The sequence below is a fragment of the Styela clava genome, unplaced genomic scaffold, assembly GCF_964204865.1.
Source record: "Styela clava unplaced genomic scaffold, kaStyClav1.hap1.2 HAP1_SCAFFOLD_36, whole genome shotgun sequence".
NCBI lineage: Eukaryota > Metazoa > Chordata > Ascidiacea > Stolidobranchia > Styelidae > Styela > Styela clava.
The window spans coordinates 15,001-22,500 of record NW_027556607.1 but is presented as its reverse complement, the minus strand read 5'-3'; the positions used below and the strand labels follow the sequence as shown (position 1 = coordinate 22,500).

Sequence of the window (7,500 nt, the reverse complement as noted above, 5' to 3'; positions counted from 1 at the left end):
CCTCCGATGATTGTTTTTCTGGAGTTCTACTATCTTCGGTAGTCGTCTCTGTTGGTTTGACGATCTGCAGTTTCATTGACTTGAATTCTGCTCGTTTCGTCCTCGACTTGATAGCATCCAGAGTGCGATGAGGAAGGATTTTTTGCAGGAAGGCGTATCTGTTCTTTTTGATTCCTTCTTGCTCCAGGCGTGAATCTTCTTTTGCCAGCAAAAAATCCTCCTCGTGACTCCACCTCGCTCGAGATCGTACTGGGACACTATCTTGATGGAATGAAGTTGGATGTTGGCTTCTCCTGTGCAATCCTAAACCGGACTTTGTCGAAAACGCACGGTTACAATCGGAGCAGGAAAAGGTCAAAAGAGTGCCACTACTCTTCGGGATCCCGGCAGGTTCCCAACCACATCCCCCTGCGGCGGCAAGGGGTTCAGTGGACATTTTTTTCTTTTTTCTTGTGCTACCGGGTTTGGGTAATCCGAATGGGGGTGGTAGCCCCAAATGGATATTAAAGCCTATCCGATTTTAGCTACCTCGGAACTTCCAAGATGGTATTAGGCGGTTCCGAGGCATTGCCCGACTCTCGCCACGTGGAGGCTCCGGATAGGCACATGGTTTCCCCCGTTACAGAGGTCACCTTAAGAGAGTCATAGTTACTCCCGCCGTTTACCCGCGCTTGGTTGAATTTCTTCACTTTGACATTCAGAGCACTGGGCAGAAATCACATCGCGTCAACACCGGGTTGCGGCCATCGCGATGCTTTGTTTTAATTAAACAGTCGGATTCCCCTGGTCCGTACCAGTTCTAAGTTGGCTGTTCGACGCCGGCCGAAGCGAGCCGCGAGGCCCGCGCAGCTGCGGCAGTCCACGGATAGGGACCGGACGCAGGTCCGAGCTCACGCCGGCCGCCGTGAAGCGGCAAGCGTTCGCCCAGTCCGGTCAAGTCCCGGCATCCGCTTTGTACCTCAGCCCGACCGACCCAGCCCTTAGAGCCAATCCTTTTCCCGAAGTTACGGATCTGATTTGCCGACTTCCCTTGCCTACATTGTTCCGTCGGCCAGAGGCTGTTCACCTTAGAGACCTGCTGCGGATATGGGTACGGCCTCGCACGACAATTACACCATCTCCCTCGGATTTTCAAGGGCCGACGCGGGTTCACCGGACACCGCAAGAGACGCGGAGCTTTACGGAGCTGCCAGCCCTATCTCCGGGCGAACCGATTCCAGGGCCTGCGCTCCTTACCAAGAAAAGAGAACTCTTCCCGGGACCCACGCCAGCGTCTCCGAGTTCGGTTGCGTTGCCGCACCGGGCGCCGAAGCGCCAATCTCCGTGTCGAGGCTCGGGAATATTAACCAGATTCCCTTTCGGACACCGGGGGCGAAGACGAGCAACGCCCCCCGTCGAACTGCGTTCGCTTGTTCCTTAGGGCCGACTGACCCATGTTCAACTGCTGTTCACATGGAACCCTTCTCCTCTTCGACCTTCAAAGCTCTCATTTGAATATTTGCTACTACCACCAAGATCTGCACCGACGGCTGCTCCACGCGAGCTCTCGCTCGACGCTTCGACGCCCGCCGCCGCGGCCTTCCTACTCGTCGCGACATAGCGCCGTGGAACAGCCCGTGTCGTCGCGACGGCCGGGTATAGGCCCGACGCTCCAGCGCCATCCATTTTCAGGGCTGGTTGATTCGGCAGGTGAGTTGTTACACACTCCTTAGCGGATTCCGACTTCCATGGCCACCGTCCTGCTGTCTAGATCAACCAACACCTTTTGTGGGCTCTGATGAGCGTCGCGTCGGGCGCCTTAACCCGGCGTTCGGTTCATCCCGCATCGCCAGTCCTGCTTACCAAGAGTGGCCCACTGGGCACTCGCATTCGAGGCGCCCGACTCCAATTAAGCGAGCCGGGCTTCTTACCAATTTAAAGTTTGAGAATAGGTTGAGGACGTTTCGTCCCCAAGGCCTCTAATCATTCGCTTTACCAGATAAAACTGCGACAAAGCGCCAGCTATCCTGAGGGAAACTTCGGAAGGAACCAGCTACTAGATGGTTCGATTAGTCTTTCGCCCCTATACCCAAATAGGACGATCGATTTGCACGTCAGAATCGCTACGGTCCTCCACCAGAGTTTCCTCTGGCTTCGACCTTCCCAGGCATAGTTCACCATCTTTCGGGTCCCAACATGGACGCTCTTGCGCGACCGCCCCGGCAGAGCGGGTGCGATCGGCCGGTCGTGCGCCGGCGCCCGCACGGGGCTCCGGGTCCGACCTCGTTCGGCCAAAGGCCGCCTTCACTTTCATTTCGCCTGCGAGTCTCGAACCACTCGACGACTCGCGCTCATGTTAGACTCCTTGGTCCGTGTTTCAAGACGGGTCGGGAGGGTGGCCGACGTGGCCACGGACCCCGAGCGCGTCGACGGCGCGCCACCGAAGCGGCAGCCCGCCGAACACCGGCACTGCGTACAGTGCAGGCGAACGACAAGCCAGCCGAACGGCGACGGCCGCACACAGAGAGCGCGCGGCATCCTTTCCTCGATCCGCCGCCGGGCCGCACCGCCCGCGCGCTGTAACACCCCCGCCGGAGCGGAGGCCACCTTCGCGCGGGGACTTAGACCGACGGCAAACCGGTCGTGACCCGCGCCGGTCGCTAGTGCGCTGAGACGGTGCGCGAGCCGACTCGGCAGCGGCGCCTTAAGCGTCCGCGAACCGAGACGGCGCGCCCCCGCACCCAACTGAAAGCGAGCCGGCGACCTGACGGGCCCTCCCGTTTGCCTCTCAACGGTTTCACGTACTCTTGAACTCTCTCTTCAAAGTGCTTTTCAACTTTCCCTCACGGTACTTGTCCGCTATCGGTCTCGCGACCGTATTTAGTCTTAGGTGGAGTTTACCACCCGCTTTGGGCTGCATTCCCAAACAACCCGACTCCGAGAAGACCCGAAGCGGCCAAGGCAAGCGCCCCTATGGGCCTAACACCCGCCGTGGGACGAGGCCTCGATCAGAAGGACACCGGCGCTCGCCGTCAGCCGCACTGGGACTTCCGTACGTCACAACTCGGCGCGCTCGAAAAGCGCGCAGATTCGACGCTGGACTCTTCGCGGTTCACTCGCCGTTACTCAGGGAATCCCTGTTGGTTTCTTTTCCTCCGCTTAATAATATGCTTAAATTCAGCGGGTGCTCTCGCCTGAACTCAGGTCGTATGTGTCAAGCGGGCCGTTTCTTACACGGCCCGCTGGCATCGCAAGTCGTCGCCGCCGGCGCCGACCGAGCGCGTACCGTCGCCGCCTTGGCCCACGGTCGGTCTTGATCTCGTGACCGGACCGACCGACCTGGACCCGCCCCTCGAACGTAGTTGAACACGTCGAGGGGCCGGCGGTGTACGGGACACGCGGTCGCGCCGAGAAAGCTCGGCGACCGCTTCAACTTGGGGCGACGCCCGGCCGTCTTCGCAGAGGCCAGGCGACGGCCCTCGGGTGAGGACGAACGCGACCCTGAGGCAGACGCGGTCCCGGGATTGACCCGAGACCGCAATTCGCGTTCAGAAGGTCGACGTTCAATGTGTTATGCAATTCACATTACTTCTCGCACTTGGCTGCGTCCTTCATCGACTCGCGAGCCGAGTGATCCACCGTTAAGAGTCGTCCTCGACGTTTCGCCCGGCGCCGAAGCGCGCGGACGTCACACTGTGGGATCGACCACAAAACCACCACCGACAACAACTGCACAAAAACACCAACAAACGGCGCCGAGCGACCGCCGGGCTGGGCCGGCGGCACATCGAGCGCGGTGCCCAGAAGCCACCATCGCACTCGGCTGCCTTGCTATGCCAACGTGTTACGCGTGTCGCACGGGGCGGAACCCCGATTGACGGCCGCCCTCTCGGCGGCACCCAAAGACAATTCAGTGCGCGGTCGGCCGGGGCCTACCACCACCTTCGGTAATGATCCTTCCGCAGGTTCACCTACGGAAACCTTGTTACGACTTTTACTTCCTCTAAATGATCAAGTTTGATCGTCTTCTCGACACGCCGACGCGGCCGTTGCCAGCCGCGACGGGGCCGATCCAAGGATCTCACTAAACCATTCAATCGGTAGTAGCGACGGGCGGTGTGTACAAAGGGCAGGGACGTAATCAACGCAAGTTGATGACTTGCGCTTACTGGGAATTCCTCGTTCAAGGGAAACAATTGCAAGTCCCTATCCCAATCACGAATGAGGTTCAACGGGTTACCCGGACCTTTCGGCCTAGGTTAGACACTCGCTGCTTCACTCAGTGTAGCGCGCGTGCGGCCCCGGACATCTAAGGGCATCACAGACCTGTTATTGCTCAATCTCGTGTGGCTAAACGCCACTAGTCCCTCTAAGAAGTTAGACGCCGACCGAGAAGGTCGCGTAACTATTTAGCATGCCAGAGTCTCGTTCGTTATCGGAATTAACCAGACAAATCGCTCCACCAACTAAGAACGGCCATGCACCACCACCCACAGAATCAAGAAAGAGCTCTCAATCTGTCAATCCTACCTGTGTCCGGGCCGGGTGAGTTTCCCCGTGTTGAGTCAAATTAAGCCGCAGGCTCCACTCCTGGTGGTGCCCTTCCGTCAATTCCTTTAAGTTTCAGCTTTGCAACCATACTTCCCCCGGAACCCAAAGACTTTGGTTTCCCGGAAGCTGCCGGAAAGGTCGTCATGGTAACGCCTCCCGATCGCTAGTTGGCATCGTTTATAGTCAGAACTAGGACGGTATCTGATCGTCTTCGAACCTCTGACTTTCGCTCTTGATTAAAGAAAACATTCTTGGCGAATGCTTTCGCAGTAGTTCGTCTTCCGCCGATCCAAGAATTTCACCTCTAACGGCAGAGTACGGACGCCCCCGTCTGTCCCTCTTAATCATTACCTCGTGCTCCGAAAACCAACAAAATAGAACCGAGGTCCTATTCCATTATTCCATGCAACACTATGCAGGCGAACAGCCTGCTTTGAACACTCTAATTTTTTCAAAGTAAACTTATCGGCCACCGCCGACACTCAGTCAAGAGCACCGACGGAGAACCGAAGGTGAGGCGAACGCAACCAGTGACACGCCTTGCGACGGACCGGCGGCGCTCGCCCAAAATCCAACTACGAGCTTTTCAACCGCAACAACTTTAGCATACACTGTTGGAGCTGGAATTACCGCGGCTGCTGGCACCAGACTTGCCCTCCAATGGATACTCGTTAAGAGTTTTAGGATGTACTCATTCCAATTACAGGGCCTCGTTAGAGTCCTGTATTGTTATTTTTCGTCACTACCTCCCCGTGTCGGGAATGGGTAATTTGCGCGCCTGCTGCCTTCCTTGGATGTGGTAGCCGTTTCTCAGGCTCCCTCTCCGGAATCGAACCCTGATTCCCCGTTACCCGTTATCACAAAGGTAGGCACGTAGCGTACCTTCGACAGTTGATAGGGCAGACACTTGAATGATACGTCGTCGGTGCAGAGACCGTACGATCCGCGTGGTTATCCAGAGTCATCAAACGTCACAGGACGAACCCGGTCGGTTTTGATCTGATAAAAGCGCGCCTCCCGAAGTCGGCGCTTAATGCATGTATTAGCTCTAGAATTACCACAGTTATCCACTTCGCTTACGAGACCAAATAAACCAAGACTGATTTAATGAGCCATTCGCAGTTTCGCTTTACGAGAACTCGTACTTGCACCTGCATGGCTTAATCTTTGAGACAAGCATATCACTACTGGCAGGATCAACCAGATAGCTGCGACAGCTGCGCTCGGCCCTTGCTGGGCCGCCCGGCGCGTGCTCGTCGCATTCGTTTAAGACCGAGGCGATCGCCTGCGGCCGTACTCAGCTTCGACAGTCGCTGGCCGCGACGTCCACGCTCTCGCCGGCAGTGCCAGGCGGAGCGATTTGCGTTTTTTCTTTGCTCGCCCTCTCTCGGGCTCGATCCATTCAGTTTCGCACAAACAAGAGCTCTGCCGGCCGCCTGCAGCGGTGCCTAAAACCCGGGCATAACAATGCGACCGTTCTGCTAGGCCGACAAGCGCTCAAGCCAGACGCTCGATCGAACGCCCCCTACATATTAGTCGAGACAACGGCTCGCTCATTAGCATCGCGTTTGTACTTTAACTTTTTTTGGCTCGGCTTCTTTCGACGCCGATGCCGGCGACGCAGCACTCTCTCGCCCGCCAGCCACCGAGAAAAGGGTGCGCTCCGCCCGGCCCCGCACCGCTCTTTCTTGGCTCATTCGAAATTACTGTCTTTCGCTCTGACATGCCTTACCTAGGGTTAGGTTAGTATGCTTGCACGTTTGTACTTTAACTTTTTTCGGCTCGGCTTCTTTCGACGCCGATGCCGGCGACGCAGCACTCTCTCGCCCGCCAGCCACCGAGAAAAGGGTGCGCTCCGACCGGCCCCGCACCGCTCTTTCTTGGCTCATTCGAAATTACTGTCTTTCGCTCTGACATGCCTTACCTAGGGTTAGGCTAGTATGCTTGCACGTTTGTACTTTAACTTTTTCCGGCTCGGCTTCTTTCGACGCCGATGCCGGCGACGCAGCACTCTCTCGCCCGCCAGCCACCGAGAAAAGGGTGCGCTCCGACCGGCCCCGCACCGCTCTTTCTTGGCTCATTCGAAATTACTGTCTTTCGCTCTGACATGCCTTACCTAGGGTTAGGTTAGTATGCTTGCACGTTTGTACTTTAACTTTTTTCGGCTCGGCTTCTTTCGACGCCGATGCCGGCGACGCAGCACTCTCTCGCCCGCCAGCCACCGAGAAAAGGGTGCGCTCCGACCGGCCCCGCACCGCTCTTTCTTGGCTCATTCGAAATTACTGTCTTTCGCTCTGACATGCCTTACCTAGGGTTAGGTTAGTATGCTTGCACGTTTGTACTTTAACTTTTTTCGGCTCGGCTTCTTTCGACGCCGATGCCGGCGACGCAGCACTCTCTCGCCCGCCAGCCACCGAGAAAAGGGTGCGCTCCGACCGGCCCCGCACCGCTCTTTCTTGGCTCATTCGAAATTACTGTCTTTCGCTCTGACATGCCTTACCTAGGGTTAGGTTAGTATGCTTGCACGTTTGTACTTTAACTTTTTTCGGCTCGGCTTCTTTCGACGCCGATGCCGGCGACGCAGCACTCTCTCGCCCGCCAGCCACCGAGAAAAGGGTGCGCTCCGCCCGGCCCCGCACCGCTCTTTCTTGGCTCATTCGAAATTACTGTCTTTCGCTCTGACATGCCTTACCTAGGGTTAGGTTAGTATGCTTGCACGTTTGTACTTTAACTTTTTTCGGCTCGGCTTCTTTCGACGCCGATGCCGGCGACGCAGCACTCTCTCGCCCGCCAGCCACCGAGAAAAGGGTGCGCTCCGACCGGCCCCGCACCGCTCTTTCTTGGCTCATTCGAAATTACTGTCTTTCGCTCTGACATGCCTTACCTAGGGTTAGGCTAGTATGCTTGCACGTTTGTACTTTAACTTTTTCCGGCTCGGCTTCTTTCGACGCCGATGCCGGCGACGCAGCA

At 57.0% G+C, this 7,500-nt stretch overlaps 2 non-coding genes and 1 pseudogene across 2 annotated transcripts; all 3 read right to left on the bottom strand.

The window, feature by feature from the left end:
• LOC144419169 (large subunit ribosomal RNA) overlaps positions 1 to 3,187 on the bottom strand; it is a 7,150-nt pseudogene extending 3,963 nt beyond the window's left edge.
• A 288-nt stretch (positions 3,188 to 3,475) lies between these two features.
• Positions 3,476 to 3,629, bottom strand: LOC144419180 (5.8S ribosomal RNA). Its single transcript, XR_013473889.1, has one exon. It is a non-coding gene; the product is annotated as a 5.8S ribosomal RNA (ribosomal RNA).
• A 298-nt stretch (positions 3,630 to 3,927) lies between these two features.
• LOC144419181 (small subunit ribosomal RNA) lies at positions 3,928 to 5,737 on the bottom strand. The gene has a single exon (XR_013473890.1). It is a non-coding gene; the product is annotated as a small subunit ribosomal RNA (ribosomal RNA).
• Between the last annotated feature and the right edge of the window lie 1,763 nt (positions 5,738 to 7,500).